The sequence below is a fragment of the Otolemur garnettii genome, unplaced genomic scaffold, assembly GCF_000181295.1.
Source record: "Otolemur garnettii isolate 467f Iridium unplaced genomic scaffold, OtoGar3 scaffold00093, whole genome shotgun sequence".
NCBI classification, from domain to species: Eukaryota; Metazoa; Chordata; class Mammalia; order Primates; family Galagidae; genus Otolemur; species Otolemur garnettii.
In genome coordinates, this window is record NW_003852488.1 from 1693760 (window position 1) to 1711700 (window position 17941).

Consider the following 17941-nt stretch of genomic DNA (forward strand, 5'->3'; position numbering starts at 1 on the left):
AACCTATCCTTTACCCCTAAGTTAGCCCTGTCTGGATAGGACTGTTATTTCTAAGCTTTCACCTGACCCCAGGTAAATCAGTATTTAATCCAGGAGTCCTGGTCAGATTAAACGGTATGAGGCAAAGAATATGGGACATATTCCACTGGATTCAAGCCTGGGTGACTAGGAGTGTGGTGTATCACTGAAAATGAGTTAATGAGGCAGGTAGTTTTCGGGTCAAGATGAAATATTTAACTCAGGTTGTAGGTGTCTAGAGGAGATGCCTGAGCCAAAGATGTATATTACATAGTCATTTGCATAGAAGTGATATTTGAAGACATGAGAATACATTTGTTCTTTGAAAGATAACGTGTAAACACTAAAAAGCAGAACCAAGAACAACATATCTACATCCTGTATGTCTGTGGCCTGTGAGCGTTTGATCTTATGAGAATTAGAGGCCAGTCCTGGCATATTACCATGTACATGAAAAGTTGATGCAAGGGAGCCATACTGATTTTCCTTTTATTATTTCTCTAAGCCTGTGATTGCTGTTCCTGGCAATTAGGAACTGTGTGTGAGCTGACTTTAGGCCCACAACCTAGCCCCATTACCCCTGACACCACCTTTACCATTACAACTTAGTTTTAGCACCAGCGATCACCAGAAAACTGATCCAGTAGCCTGGTTTAAGAAAAAAATCCACGTCATTTCCATAGCCTGAAGCCATTTGGAAATATGGAGGTAGAGTTGTGACTAGAGCCTGGTAGAGGCTACAGGCATTGGGAAACTGGGTGGGGCTGAGCAATGTGAAAAATGGGAAGAACAGTGGCAAGTAAAGGAACCAGAAAATATGACTTCTAAGACTTACCTTTTATAAAATTCTGAACCAACAATGCTTGAAAAGGCAAGATTCTGTAATCATACTCATGCTGCAGTGAATAGGAGGAGCATTTTACCGGGTTCTGTTGTCTTTGATGAAGTTTGATTTTTGTTGTACTTGAGACTATCATGAGACTTCGAGTGATATATAAATGAATCTTTACACAGGAACAAAATACTGGAAATAATTAAAATGTCCTTCACATAGGACTAGGTTGAATAAACTATGCGGCTGTAAAAGGAATGAGAAATAGCTCAGTATACTTCAGGATAAGAAGTATGATAGCATTATCTAAAAACATGGCAGGAGAGGGGGTGGGAAAGCTTTTCATTGTAAATATATCTTGGCTGATAATGAAGAAGGAATATTAAAAATGGTACCATTTTATAACCCTTAATGAAGTTAAAGTCCTGGACAATCACCAGTTACTACTAAACTGTGAAAAGAGGAGGAACCAGACATACGCATTTCAGTATCACCTGTGAAGTACATATTTGTTCAAAAAGACAAAATCTAAATCTGCTCATCTGTCTAGATCTTATGATATACAAGAGACAGGACATGGGACGGTGCCTGTGGCTCAGTGGGTAGGGCTCTGGCCCCATATACCAAGGGTGGCGGGTTCGAACCCGGCCCCGGCCAAATTGCAACAAAAAAATAACTCGGCGTTGTGGTGGGTGCCTGTAGCCCCAGCTACTGGGGAGGCTGAGGCAAGAGAATCGCCCAGGAATTGGAGGTTGCTGTGAACTGTGGCACCCTGGTATTCTACCAAGGGTGATAAAGTGAGACTCCATCTCTTAAAAAAAAAAAGAGAGAGAGAGAGAGACAGGACATGTTAAATAACACCACAGGGATGCAGTAAGCAAAAGACTATAAATACAGCAAACTGTATAGGACATACGATTCAATTTCAGTATAAATTTTAAGGGAAAACAGGGAGAGAAATCCTTTCTACCTAAAATATATTAACTGAATGGAGTATGTTCCTCCTATTTTGATCCTGATTCAAACAAGCCATCTGTGGAATATATTTGATTAACTGGTAAAAATTTAACACAATTGATAATATCAAGAAATTACTGCTATTTTTAGTGTGGAATTAAGGTGTGTTTATGCTTTGCTTTAAAAATGTAGTCTTTTGGCTCGGCGCCTATGGCTAAGGCGCCAGCCACATACACCTAAGGTGACGAGTTCGAATCCAGCCTGGGCCCCGCCAAACAACAATGACGGCTGCAACCAAAAAATAGCCAGGCGTTGTGGCAAATGCCTGTGGTCCCAGCTACTTGGGAGGCAGAGGCAGGAGACTCGCTTAAGCCCAGGAGTTGGACGTTGCTGTGAGCTGTAATGCCACAGCACTCTACCCAGGGGGACAGCTTGAGGCTCTGTCTAAAAAAAAAAAAAAAAAAAAAATGTAGTCCTTTAGGGCAGTGCCTGTGGCTCAAAGGGATAGGGCGCTGGCCCCATATATGCTGGAGGTGGCGGATTCAAACCCAGCCTTGGCCAAAAACTGGGGGGAAAGAAAGTAGTCTTTTAGAGATATATACCAAAATATTTATGTTTTAAATATTACGATTCTGGCTTTTACTTCAAAAAATTTCAGGGCAGTTTTGGGGAAGAGGATTAGCAAATTGATCATTGTTGAGGCTGTGTAGCAAGTGAATGAGATTTCACTGTCTATAATTCTCTCTACTGTTGTATGAGTTTGAATTTTCCATAGGTTAAAAAAAATAAAAAGAAAGAAATATCTGTGAGAAGGGGAGAAAAAAGAAGAAAGCAATATTTTTTTCCTGAAAGTTATCATCTTCTCTATCTCCCTTTTCTCCTATTTTCTAGGGAGAAAGAATTGGCCAAGTTTACAAAGGGGGATGGAACTGTTGTGATGGACACTTCGAATCATTTTTTAGTGACTCAGAATTATAGAGTGAAGTCAAAGTTCTGCACACTTAGGATGCTGTAGAATTCATTCTTCCCCTTCTCAAGCATGGCACATTTCCAGTATCACGCAGAATTTTAATTCAATTTAGAGACTGTTTCCAAATAAAATTTATATAAACTTCCAAACAGAACAGCTCCAGATTTGAGCTTTGTACTCTGTTAGCCATTCATGACCCACCACACACACAAGAAAAAGAAGTTGTTTTTGTTTGCTTCCCTCTTCTGATTTTCACTGAGACATCTTTAGTTGCCAAAAAGGAGAACAGATTTAACACAAAGACAGCTTCTTCTAAATGTGACCATGACCTATACTGTAATCACCAGATTACATAATCTTTTCCTACAGTTTCCATAATCATTTTCAAAGAAGTTGATAGGTGGCTTTTGAGGCTTTCAGCTTTACCCTATAAATCAGATGTACATAGCAAAAGTTTGGCCCCCTAGTGAACAGCATGGTTTAAGAAAATGGCAACTAGAAACAAATGACCCCAGTGCAGCATACCGAGCACTAGTTTTTGAAACTACACTACTGGGCATAAATTCCAGCGTGGTGCTTTTTCAACAGTCCATTCTGATGGAATGTGTTGCCAAGCTAGAACTTGAGAGGAAGCAGTGTTATAGAAAGGACAGAGGGCATTTTTTTTTTTTTACACCTTCTTCCTCATTCCCTCCAACCAACATAGAGCTGTCTCAAATCTACCTAACCAACCCTCCCAAGAACCTTTACTTCCTCTCTCCCCACCAAAACAAACAAACAAAAGTTGCCATGTCTTCTCATTGTGACACCACATTCACACATTTCATATGGTATAAAAGAAATGACCTAATTCAATTTGTCCCAGTTATAGTGAGTAGATCAGGCTAATCACAAACTTTCTGCAAGATTTATCGTTTTTGGAACTGAGAAAATGAGGACTTTCTGGTGTATAAAACATAGGAACTGTGCATGGTCATGTGAAGCCAAAGTACAGAGAGAAGCAGATAAAAATCACAGAAAGACAATCCTTATGGGATTTCAGTCCCTAGTTCCAGTTGGTCTGCTGTGGCCCAGCCACACTCCTTCCCTGAGGTTCTGTTAGATCCAATATTATGATTATAATAAATTTCCCCCTTTTGATTGAAATTAGGTTTCTGACCCTAGCAATTGAGCCCTTAATATACAGCAGATGTCACAACTGAGAAATAAGAGAAGCTGAGGCAGAATCTAGTCCGTCTCACTCAGCGACATTCACAAATGTAGTGTGAAAACTACTCGTGAGTCTCCTGTGATTAAAGTTAGCCCACTTGCGTTTGTCATGGAAATTAAAGATACATATCCTTTGAAGTCTTTTCAGGACTTTGTTTCTTAATGAAAACAAATCAAAGGTGTTCATTAAAAGATTGATATTAAAATTTAATAATTTTGAGGTTAACTTGAAACTTCATGTAATCTTCCATGGGAACATCTGTATATGTATGTGGGGTTTTAAATTCCACAAATTTTACTAAAATGAGCGATTGGCAGAAAGACTTTTAAAATATTTTGTTTCAGCATGTTAAATCTTGTTTTATTACAGAATTTTTTTGTTAAAGGCACAGCAATGCTGGGTTGCTGCCAGAGTGATGGGATCTTAACAGCCCAGTTAATTTTAAAAGATTTGTAAGTGCTAGGTCTTGATTGGCAAAGTGTACTTGACACTTTCATGCTAAAACTTATACCACATCTAGTGAACTTATTTGCATCTGTAAATGAGTGTGTGTGTGTATGGGCGCGCACGCGCGTACATGTGAAATAGTGCAGAGTTTCTGCTGGCTCTCATATTCTTCACTATAGTTGTAAAATATGTACAAAAGATACCTTGAATATGGTGTATCAAAGATGGTCTCTGTCTGTTTGCAGTTAGATGCCAACATGCTAAAATGGCAATTCTTATTATCAAGGTGTAGGTAGTCTAAAATTTAGTTAGATCTTCAGATGAAAAGTACAGCCTTAAGAGTAAATTCTTGACACTTGCTTTAATTTTCTTCTCCTTACAATATTATAGGGTGCTTTTATGTGTATATTTTATCATTCATATTAGAAGATTACAAAATAGTTTCTATTGTATCATAAACCCCTTATATCCATCTCTGAAAAAAATTCTGCTCAGTTAGAAATGTCTACTGGTCTCTTTCCAATGGTACATTTTTTGATGGTTAGAAATCTGAAGAAAATTCATTTCGTTTGAAATGACAGGGTAAAGTGTGTAGATACAATCCTACCGTTTACTAAATGCGTATAGTATGCACATGCCCTCAATGTTATGTCATTAGGTTTTAAAAACTAGGTGAATAATGTGTCCATTAAAAAAAATCACCATGAACTGCTGCATTTCCAATACAAAAACAATCTTATCAAATGATAATTTAATTATACCTTTTAAGTGAAATTTTTTTTAAAACATGATTTATTCATTATTAAAAAGTAGTTTCATCCACTCTTCTTTTTCCACAACTCTTTCTCCATCTGTGGACTGCTGTTATGGCCTTTCTCATAATTTTTTGTTTAGTTAACACACATTTTTAAATATTTCCTTAGGTGACTTTCTGACTTTTCTCATTGTTGAATTCAACACAAATCTTATTTTCTCATTAGCATTCTTGCAGAGGAGTTTAGGTAACAGTAATTAAGAAGGAATAGCTAGGTTTGATAGTCCACTAACTAACAGAATTAATGTACAAAGAGAAAAAAAATTATGAATATTTTGATTAAAGCTTTCATAACCTGAATCATTTTTATTCTCCATGAAAATAATTGTCCTATGTGGCTTTTACAAATACGTGTCATTTCTTTTAAGTTATATCAGATATATTATTTATTATTATGAAACAGCACAAGCCCAGGCACAGTGACTCACGCTTTTAATCCTAACACTTTGAGAAGCCAGGAGGGAGGACTGCTTGACCTCAGGAGTTCGAGACCAGGCTGAGCAACAGGAAAACCCAGTCTCTCCTAAAAATAGAAAAAAATAGCTGTTCATTGTGACTGGCACCTGTAGTTCCAAATCAGTAGGCGAAGGCAGGGGGATTGCTTGAACTCACGAGTTCTTAATTGGCTTGCAAGTCAGTAACATCAGAGGTTTCCCTGTTTTCCCATTTTTGTGGACATGCAGGAAATCCAGTTCTAAGTATATCTCACGCCTTATAAGAATTAGCCCATACAATTTTCCAGATAAGGAAATAATTCCCTCACTTTTGAAATACCTGTGTGTAGTGTTATTACCAAACATTAAACCTGCATGCGCTTAAATTTATTCATAAATTGACTGAAATTACACATAGTGAATACAAGCTACTTATAAATTCTAATCTTATCTGGAGAATTTGGATTTTGCATTCCTTAACTAGCATGCTCAAATTTGTAGGCATAGTGCCATATTACTCTAGCTTTTTTAAAAAATAAAATAGGACATAGGCCTTTAGGTTCCCTTTCATGTCAATAAAGATTTAAGCAGTTAGTTATACTTAGGAGCAGCTACTGAAATTTTTTAGGATGCAAGAGAAGAGTCTAAGAAAGTAAAAACTAGTCATTTCTAGTATGATCGACTCCATTTTATATTTCTCATATTCCCCAACTGTGATCATTCCAGCCCAATTATATTATGACCTAAGTCATCTGGAAATGAAAAAATAGGTATTATTATGAAGCATTCATATAATTTCAGAAAGTTTGAAATATTTAGGGTGGCAGCCACATACACTGAGGCTGGTGGGTTTGAACCCTGCCCAGGCTGGCCAAACAACAATAACGACTACACCAAAAAAATAGGCGTTATGGTGGGCGGGCACCTGTAGTCCCAACTACTTGGGAGGCTGAGGCAAGAGAATCGCTTAAGCCCAAGAATTTGAGTTTGCTGTGAGCTGTGATGCCATAGCACTCGACCCAGGGTGATATAGTGAGACTCTATCTCCAAAAAAAAGAATATATAGTTACTGTAGAGCAGTGGTTCTTAAATGTTTTTGGTTATGGGTCCTTCAAACCCTTGCCCTAGAAAAATCCATAAATATGTATACATAGCTATGTGTTTTCATAAGTGGCAGTGTATTCTTAAATCCATATAACTACCTATAGGCTTTAAATTAAGAATCTTTAGAGTATGGCCAGTAAATACACGAAACTGGCGCAGTACTTGAAATAGTGTCCAGTTCCTATAACACAGAAGACAAGTTTACTTTATTATTATTTGAAGTTAAAGTAATACAATGTAACCTTCTGAACAAATGACTTATCAACAACATAAGAATTGCCAGTCAGAGGAAACAGAGACCATTTAAAAAATATAAAAATAAGATTATGTGCATCAGAATATCTTTTTTGACAATGTGCTTCCACTTAATTTAAATCCATTTTTATATTATTTATACACTAGATGGGAAAGAAAGACCTTTCCCATCTTTCAGAAAGAGCACTATTGTCAGTTGAGAATGACATCATATAAACGTGAATAACTAGAACTATATTGCCTTTCACTCCTTGTCAGGTGCACATATTGACTACTCACCAGGCTTTAGTTGCCCCTTAGCCACCTACAGATTGTTAAGTCATTTTTTTTTTTCTGTTTAACATAGATGGCCATTAACTCTTTAAATGATTTTAGGGATGCCAAGCAAATTAATGATCACTCTTGCCAACCTGTAGTTGATTGGAAACTGGGAAAGAAATGAAAGAAGTTCATTAAGGTGTAAGGGTACAAAAGGCTCTAATCTCCAAATAGTCTATTCTGCAAGGGCTCAAAGAGTTGAGAATCCTTAAACTGGACTACCCAGGTGAAGCTACAGCATGGCAAAGGAGGCACCTTTATGTGTCTGTCAGTGGGGCAAGATGTAGGGGCCGGCAGTGAAGATGGCAGATGAGGGCTCGGCGCCTATAGCTCAACCGGCTAAGGCGCCAGCCATGTACACCTAAGGTGGCGGGTTCGAATCCCCAGCCCGGACCCGCCAAACAACAATGACGGCTGCAACCAAAAAATAGCCGGGCGTTGTGGCGGGCGCCTGTGGTCCCAGCTACTTGGGAGGCGGAGGCAGGAGACTCGCTTGAGCCCAGGAGTTGGAGGTTGCTGTGAGCTGTAATGCCACGGCACTCTGCCCAGGGGGACAGCTTGAGGCTCTGTCTCAAAAAAAAAAAAAAAAAGATGGCAGATGAGGAAACACAGGGGGGGTTAAAACCAGTTCAATACTCTTACCCTTACCCTCCTCAGCCTCTGCCTCCCAAGCTCCCAGAACACTGAGAGAGAGGTTCAAACCCTGCAGACTTGGGGAAGAGCCCTGGAGCTCTTCAGCAATATTGTATGCTTTTCTCTCTCAAGGACACCCCCTATCCTCTCCTCTTTGGCTAGAGCCAACCTTAAGCTCTCCCATTACATGGGTACTTTTACGCAGAGTTTGGCAGGGCTCTGCCAGCATTCTGGGCATAGCTTGATCATCAGCCTCGCAAAGGCCCACAGATACACACCTCAATGTAAGATGACACATTATGCTTGAGACATTTTTGTTTGTCAAGTCCACAGTAGACTGTTATCTTGGCAGCAGTTGTCCCAGCAGGAGCTGTATGTATGCTTTTAGAAATCAAAAACTAGTTTATATCTGTTTAGAGATGATGTCAACCGGAAACTCTCCCTTTATTTTTTTAACTTAATTTTTATTAAATCATAACTGTATACATTTATGGGGTACAATGTGATGATTTGATGTACAATGTGGAATGTTTAAATCAAACTAATTAACATAACCATCACCTCACTTACTTTAGTGGTAAAACATTTATAACATACTTTTAGTTGTTTTGAAATGTACCCTTACGTTGTGTACATTAGGTAAGATCCTGCCAAATACCCTCCCTCCGCTTGCCCTCCCCCCCCCCACTTTCTTTCTTTCTGGACTTTGTGTTTTATCATTCCTACAAATATATAAGTGTATCTAAATTGGTTTCGTAATAGTATTGAGTACATTGGATACTTTTTTTTCCATTCTTGAGATACTTTACGAAGAAGAATATGTTCCACCTCCATCCAGGTAAACATAAAAGATGTAAAGTCTGCCTCTTTTACTATGCAGCCATAAGAAACTCTCCCTTTATTTGGATTTGCAAAGGCAGTGAGTCAAGGGATATGCTAACCTGATATGTCAGGGGTAAACAGAGCAGGACCAAGGCTATGGGGCCTGTATGGAACTATGTAGACTATGTAGCCTAGGGAGGGAGATAGACATTGGACACAAATAACTCTCTATCTTGACAGTTGTGATATAACAGAATAGTACAGACCACTAGGAGACCATAAAACAAGTGATCCTGCAATGAGCAGGCATGGGGAGGTAGTGAGGTTGCCTCTAGAAATGCCTCCCAGTGGAAACATTCACACTGAACCTTAAAGATTAAGTAGTTGAGCTGGTGCTTTGCACACCTTGTTCCATGAAAGCAGGACTTTGTTTCTTTACTGTTATATTCCCCAGTGCCTAATACCTTGTAGGTGGTCAATAAAGATTTCTTGAATAAATAAATGAATGAATAGGGCTCTGAGCATCTGTTTGCCCTCTTGTCCCTCTGGTTCCCTACCACAGTGGTTCCTATTCTCCAGTCCTATGTCAATTGGTATGGTCTTTTCAAAACTAAAAATATTCCCTTTATCTTGTGCTTCCACAACAAAAGAGTTAGAAACATTTAAAATTTCCATAGCTGCAAATGCTGGAACAATTAAAAAAAAAGCTCAAATCTTTTCAGCCTCAGAGCTCTATGGAATAATGGATTTCATAAATTTTAAAAAAGCAAAAACTGTTCAGGAGGTTGAGATAGGAAGATTTCATGAGTGCAGGAGTTCAAGGCCAGACCAGGCAACCTAGTGAGACCCCCATCTCTAAAATAACAAATTATCACTTGGCCTTTTGGTTAAGAACAAGTGTAATAAAATAACGTAAATAAAATTTTAAAAAGCAGAAACTATTGTAGTTTTCTTCATAGAAGTAACAATGAAAGGTTATATGTGAGATGTATACATACTTAAGCTATGTATTTTAAAGACATCCAATTACTTTACATCAGCAAAGTTAAACAACTAAGTGTTCTCCTCCCTTCTGTAATCATTAGGCTTTGAATGTGTCTTCAGATTTTTTTTCTTTTCTTATGTATGGCAATCTAGATATGACTTTAACATATCCCAGATAGACTAATTATCCTGAAGCTTATTTTGCAGACAATCCACAGGAATTTAGCCCAAGAGCAATAGTTAGGTAATACCTTAAATCTAAAACCTGTCTTCCAAAAATGTCACTTCTCTCCTCACCACTGAAAAGTTTTCACTGAAGTAGCGTTTTAAAAAAAACTTGAAATAAGTGCTCCTTTCCCTCTGAATTCCCTTCTCCAGCACCATTTTATTTTCTGAGCTGGTTTCTTGGCAGTTTGGGGCACCCCTCGCTGTTTGTGCCTCTGACAGTCTGACTTCCATCTGCCGCTGTGCAGCCAGGACCCTGCTGTGCTCCCTTCAGTCCCATCTTTCATGCCAGGCCATTCAGCCACCTTTCAGGGACTCTCAATGGGCCCGCCCTCCGCATCCACATGAGCACATAATCTCCCAGGTAGCCTCCTCCTTGAAGCACCTCCAGTGCACACTGTTCGCAAACAGCGGGGCACCACTCTCTACTGGGCTCTTAATCCCTCAGACACACAGGGAATGGAGGTCGCGGGCCTGTGAAAGTGAAAAGAAAAGCGAGGGGCGGGTGAGGCGAGGGAAACAATGTCCGCGCCGGGCCCTCCAGCGGCTGCGCCACAATCAGCGCCAGCTGCAGCCCAATTAAGCTCAACAGGTCACAGGTGTTCCAGACTGAGGACGCTTTGAACAAAACCACTTTCTTGAAAATACCTAAGACTTTTTAAAGCACTGCGGCCTGTTTCTTTTGGTAAATTCTTTAAAGCTATTTAGTACCCTTGAAATACAAAGGCCCTGAGAAGCGCATTTAGGCCTCAGCGGAAGGCAGGCCTGCTTTATGCCCACAGCAGCGCAGCCGGCCCGGGCCTGGCGCGGCCCACGGCTCGGCCTCTGCAGAGTCTCGCCTTAACTGTACACTTCTCCCACTCACGCCAGAAAGTGCTACTTGGCGGGCCACGTGCTCGGACCTACTCAAACACTGCGGTCTCTAGGATGCAGTGCGCTTCTCCCATGAGCTTTCCAGTAGGCCGGCCATGTGCTGGTTTAACTAGATACATGGATTTATCTCTATCCAGAGCTGCTTTAACTCTTCTGGCTTGTTAATACTGCTGGCTTCCTTCTCTCTGAGCTCCAGGCTCCCTGCGCCTGCCTGGACGGTTGAGGGGTGACAGGAGCCACACAGAATTTCAGGTGGTGGTTTAAGCCCCCGTCAGAACTCTGTTACCCTCCCACTGTTCTTTGAGAATACAGATAACCTCTGAGAAGCAGTTAGGAATTCGGGGGTGAAGGCTAAATCAGAGTTTCCACATCCCTTTGAGGGGAGCAGCTCTTAGTTAGTTCCCTTACTCCGCAGGCCTTCTTCCCCAGCTCCCCTGCCTCTGCTGGGAATGTTCTCCTGCTGTCATTATTGTGATGTTTTTACACCCAATAGCAGCGGTGTGCTGATACCTCCAAGGCCTGACCTGGAAACGGGAGTGCTTAAATTTATTATTCGGTTTCCTGCCAGTGCAGGGCAAAAGAAGCTGGTGCTACACGAAACTGAAAAGGACAGGGCAAGAGTTTTAGCACCGAGAGAATGAATACCCAAAATAATCCAGCTTTCCTTCCTGTTGATTGGTTTTGGGTAAACAGTCATTGCCTTGACTAATAGTCTGTATCCCATCATTTTGGAAAATTATTACTGCCTACTTAGAAACTGCATTGGTTTTAATTTTCACAGTGTGCTTATTTGTCTTTTACTAAGCTGAGCCACCTGTTTAAACTATTCTTGTCTCATGGATTGGGGGAAAGAACCACAGGCTATGTATAAGAGTTTCATTTTTTTCCACAGAGAAGTAAGACATTGTTCTTATTCTTCATGGCATTCAGAATTCTGCACAATTGCCTCTTTTGCCCTTTTGCATTTAAAAGTGAGGTAATTAGATTTCCCAAGGTTCAGTGGTCAAGAGGCTTCTCATCCTGGGTAGTTTGCTTCCTTATACTGCTCACAAGTGGAGTTGTCTCACGTAATCCAGTTATTGCTATATTGTTGGTCGAAAGGCACTCTTTTTCAGAGAGCAAGCATAGCATGAAATTTCATAATCATACGTCCCTGTGCTTTTATTGCTAAGTGATTCCCCCCAACATTTGAATATAATTACCATTTTATTTAGTGACTTTGTTTTGAGAATTTCTAAACAGTTTCATTAAATAAAAATATTTTCCTTTCCTACTTGTTAGGTATTCATCTCAATATGACTAAATCTTTCATATAGAGAGTTCCTGCTTGTTGTTTTATGTTTTTGTCAGTTATCTGTTTATCAGATCTCTTATTATTATTGCTGAATGAATGGAAAGAAAATTCGTAATATTTTGGCACCCTATAACTTAGTGTCATGACACTGAAATATACACATGTCTCAGTCTGGCTCTAACAGTGACATCTTGGGCTCACTCTGCTAGTCTTTTGTCTCATTTTCTTATTTCCACAAACAGATAATGTTTTAACCTTTGCAGTGAGAGGCGTGTATGTTCTAAAAGCTCGAATATCCATTTTTTAGTCAAAACTGAGTAAGAATATATACTCAGCTTTCGAGAGCCAGCCAAAACATTTTTGTGTGACAGCCTAATGGCAAAAGCAATCTTGCTGGTAGTTGGCTAATAATTCATTTAAATGATCTAGTCTGCAGTCTATGGGGGAAGAGGACAAGATGGTGAAGGGATTAGGGGAAAGCTTCCAAAATCCTTTTTGCCAAAGACGTTAAGAAGCTCAAGTGGCCAAGGGTTTTCTTTCTAAACGGGTTAGTTTAACATTCCAGACAGCGTGTGATTCAAATTCATCTATTCGTGTACACATCTTAGTAAAGTTCTTCTCTGGCCCCATGGGAAAAATTCAGCTGAATTCCCTCATCCCTGAAACAGTCCCAGACGTTATGTTTTTTGTTTGCTTTTTTTGTTTTATTTGAGAGGTCTCACTATATTGCCCTGTGGCCCAGGCTGGCCTGAAGCTCCTAGACTCAAATGATCCTCCCACCTCAGCCTTCTGAGCCACTTTCACTACAGGCCTGCACAGCAGCACCTGGCTTCGTCTGGTTTCGAATGCAGTGCCAGCAGAGTGATGAACTTCTGGTGCCCGTGTTCCCTGGGATGAGGGGACAGGCACACACACACATCTCATTAGGTTTTCCGAGAAACTTTATACATAGTAAGGAGAAGAGTCTTGGTTTAAATTAAAGGCTTTTCTTCTCAGTTTCTATAGTATTCATTCCCAACAGAGAGAGATGTTGGCAGATTTTATCTGAAAAGACCTCACCTTTCCAAAGCTTAACACAGGAAAGAGACCAAGTCTACATCATAGGAAATGTAAGTAAGTAAAAATGCTACACCACTGATGCTGCAAGACTCCATCTAGCAGACTGGTCTTCCTCCTGTCTCTCTGCTTCTCTCCTCTTGCTAGCCCTCTCTCCTTCTTCTTAGGCCTTAATTATGTCATTTCCTTGTGTTTGTGTCCTCAGCTCCTTTCTTTTTTCTCTCTATTCTGGAATAGGGGAGAGAAAGTAAATAGCTATGAGATAGGCAAGAGCCCTCTTGTGCCTTGAGGAGTTACCTGGTATGGGCCAGCATTTCCCAGTGCATGCTAAAGATCACTAGCAGACCATTTATGGGTTGTCTGTCAAAAATTGGAGAGGAAGAGTTTGATGGGAAACATGGAGTGAAGGTCCTAGTCTGTTCAGACGGCTATAACAAAATACCTTAGACTAGGCAGTTTCTAAACAATACAAATTTACTGCTCCAGTCAGTTCTGGAGCCTGGGAAGTTCAAGATCAAATCAAGGCAGCAGCAGATTTGATGTCTGGGGAGAGCCTGTTCCTCATAGGCATACCTTCTCGCTGCAGCCCCACATGTGGAAAGAGCCTTCCTCAGGGCTCTTTTATAAGGGCACTTATCCCATCAATGAAGAATCATCTCCCAAAGATCTTACCTCTTAGTACTATTGCATTGGAGATTAGGCTATAACATAAGAGTTTGGGAGACTCAAAAACTCACACCATTGCACTGGGCTAAAGAAAAATTCATTATCACTGCTAGGCTTTGCAAAATCTTTAAAATCCTATTGTGCACCATAGGAAACAGAATATTAGGCTGAGAACCTCTAATCCAGAATGCTCCAAAATCCAAAACTTTTATGAGTGCTGACATGATACTCAAAGGAAATGCTTATTGGAACATTTTGGATTTCCAAACTAACGATGTTTATCTGGTAAGTAGCCTACAAATATTTCAAAATCTGAAACACCTCTGGTCCCAAGGATTTCAGTAAGAGATACCTGGTATAGTGTTGCCTAAAACTCATTTAATCATGGAATACTTTTTCCCCTAGTATCATACCATTGTCCTAAAATTGCCTATCGTGTCCAGTACTGTACTGGTGTATAGCCTAAGAGCCACAACATAGACCCTATAGCCTAGGTGGATAAAAGACTAAACCATTTGGATTTGTGTAAGGACACTGTATAATAGGCACACAGTCACAAAATAGCCTATCAATGCATTTGTCAGAAGTGACGGCAATGAGTAGGGAAGTTGTACTTTTCTTGAGAAATAATGTATCTCAGAACTGCTGCCAGTAATTGGTGTCCAGAGCAAATAGAATGCAGCCATGATGAAGTGGATGAATACATGTGTTCCTGGACCCACCTTTTTATTTGCATTAGAGAAGAACTAAAAATCCAGGCAATGCTTTTCCTTTTAGAAATTTCTACTAAGAAGCCTTTTCTGAAGAAAAAATAAAAACAAAAGGAACCTTTAGAAGTTCTGCTGTTAGCTACTTGTACATCCGCAGTGTGTGGATTCGGTTCAGGTTTAGAGAGGACTGTCATTGACTAGCTTTCACTGTCTGCGGCCTATACAGCTCTGAAAACTCTTATCGTTAATTTTAGTGATACCTGACAACAGAATTATTCTCTTTTTGTTAATTCTCCATTTTGGCTACTGAGATGAGTTCAGTGTAATCCTTGGTCTATTTCTGACTACTTTGCTGTTCCTTTGCTCACTTTATGCCTTCTAATTGGAATGCCCATCTCTTACCCATATGCATGTCTTTATTCCATCCTTCATACTTTGGTTTGCAAAGTAGTAATTTCTTCCTTCTTTCCACACTATAGCACTTTCTACTTGCCTCCCCGATGGCACCTGTAATACCGTGCCACATAGGGTAGTTAACCTGTGCAGCCCCTGCAGGTTGTGAGTGTGGAAAGCAGGTGCTATGTCTTAGACATCTCTGGACCTTCCACCTGGCTTCACATAGTTACTGCACAGAATAGGTAGGTAATCAGTGGATGTTGATTGATGGAAGAAGGGCTTATTAACGGTAGTGTCCTAGTTAGCGTTCTCTTAGTTATTGGTTGTCACTAAGTAAATATTACTAAATAAACGGATAGGAAAGTAAAAGTGGCAGAAAAGATCGCCATATTGAATGTTTTTTCAGGGCATCCCGTATAAATAAAAAGAAACAGAGCAATGTTTACGGAAGTAAGTGTTAATTCCAGGCAGTCCTTCTGCCACCATGGGAAGTACAACCTCCACTCCTCCTCACAGAGGAGCACACCTTCGTGTGAGGTCTTTAAAAGGCAGTATTCAGCTGCTGTTTCTCTTCTCATTACCTCTCAGAGACTGTGTAGGTCATCCCCATCTCATGTAACACTTTTCAGTGCTCTGGTTAAAACTCTCCATGTTTTCTATATCTCACAACTTTATAGTTCTTCAAACTAGCTGGAAATGTTTATTAATGAGTCTGTTCAGTAGTATACATAGTAGGGGAATTTCTCTCAAATGTTAATGTATACTAGGGAGTCCAAGTCACAAGTATCCGCCTTTCAACAGTTACTACTTCTCTGACCATAACTCACCACCAGTGCCCATTTGTCACTACCACAAAAAGCCGTGTATTTATAGCTTACATAGAAAAATCTACAGATACAGATGTGAAGGCAGGAAAGTCGATCAGCAAAGAGGAATCGCAGAGGGGAGCTTGACCTCAAAGACAGCCTCCTAGGCCCCAATGGTGAGTACTTCCCAGTACCTGTTTTGACGGTACCTGAGATTACAATGATTAGAAAAATACAATCCTTTCTTTCTCTCAGTTCAGTTACTGTGTATTGAGAGAGGTTCTGGGCAGCCTTTTGGTCACTTCTCCTTTTCTCAACTCAACCCAGCACCTCCACCGTCTTCCTGCCTTCTCCACCCTTCTCACTCTGCCATTCACCTGCCACTTCAGACACGCTCGTCTGGCCACTGCATTTGTTATGTTCCCATCAGACTTTACTCAGACCTCTATTAGCGAGATGATAGTATTGTGCAAAACCTGGGAACATCAGTCTCATAGCAAATGAATGAGTATAGCAATTAGTATTTGTCTGGCATGGTGGGTACTCAGTAAATGTTCCTAACCATTGTATGCTGAGCCCTGTATTCTCTGAGGCAAATTTCAGCTATGAAGTGTGCTGTATGTGGCATTGGCCTAGGGTTGGTAACTTCTCTATTCCCCCAGCTTGAGGAAAGAGCTACACAATGGACATACATATTCCTTGTACTGTCTAGAGGGCTAGTGGGGTGAGTGGGGGGGACTCTACCACCCAACAGGAAATGCGGTGCTCTTTGCCTCTTCCAGTGATTCTTCAAACGTTTTGGCCTTGCAACCATTGTTTCCAACTCTTATCTCAATAAAAGAAGTGGGGCAGCGCCTGTGGCTCAACGGGGTAGGGCACTGGCCCCATATGCCTGAGGTGGCGGGTTCAAACCCAGCCCCAGCCAGAAACTGCAAAAATAAATAAATAAATAAAAGAAGTGCCACCTCAGGTGAGATGTAGGTGGGGACTCTCTCTCTACTTAGTCCCTTCACCTCCCTTCTTAGCAGTCCCCAGGGACAGTGGAAACAGTGAACAGCCAGTTTACCATGCTGGGCATTTCACAGGCATTTACTGTGCTTATTAATTATCAGATTCTTATTTTTAAAAGAACTCTTTTTGCACCAGAACATGTGATAATGATTTTACTAATCCCTCAAAGTTTTGTTTCTTCCTTCATCAACTTGGTAGGCACTCTCTTTTTGGAAAGCATTAACATGCATAAGCACTATAGTTAACTTCAGTACTCATTAATGAAGCCCAGAACTAATAGTTACATTGTCGTAATTTGACAAAGCCATCACAATCTATGCATGTTTTTTGAAAGCTCCCTAAACATGCTGCTAAATCCCCTAAAAAGCTACTAAACTGCTTTGGCAGCCATTAGCCCAGCATAAGCAGAGGAACTCTTTTCAGTAAGTGAACAAACAGAGAAAATATGCTGAATGGCTGGACAAATGTGTTTCAGCTGGCCCTTTCATTTACCAATATAAGGGCACAGTCAATATCAATCACTGTTTTCCCTGTTGCCCTGAAAATCACAATATCTCTTTTCATCCCACAAGCTCTTTTCACCACAGTAATGTGTCTTTAGAATGACACTGGCATCAGCCTGCTTCCGCTGTCTGAAGTCCAGAGAGCTTAAAAACACATTTCGGGATTCTTGAGCCTTCCTCTCCTTCCGTTTCCCTGCCGCCTACTCTCTCCTCCCTCCCTCTGCATCCATTCCACCCCCTCCGCAGATGCTTTTCAATTCTTCCAGCTTTCTTCCCTGAGTAAACAGAATTCACTTCTCTGTTCTAATGCAGCCCACCAAAGTAAACGTTGGGACTGTATCCAATATTCCCAAGATTTAAGAATTGTTTAAAGAAGATACCCATAAAGAAATGCTTTTACATGTTGGTAATACATCAGAGGTTAAAAAGAAACGTGGAAATTTTGTGCTATGACAAGGTGTGCTACTGACCAAGACCTCACTCTGTATCAAAAAATCTCCTGGCTCGGCGCTTATAGCTCAACCGGCTAAGGCGCCAGCCACGTACACCTAAGGTGGCGGGTTCGAATCCCCAACCCGGACCCGCCAAACAACAATGACGGCT

The 17941-nt window shown here is 40.5% G+C and overlaps 1 protein-coding gene across 1 annotated transcript in view; it reads left to right on the top strand.

The window, feature by feature from the left end:
- Positions 1–17941, top strand: part of SPATA5 (spermatogenesis associated 5) — a 331512-nt gene that overhangs the window by 312810 nt on the left and 761 nt on the right. The window lies entirely within an intron of this gene.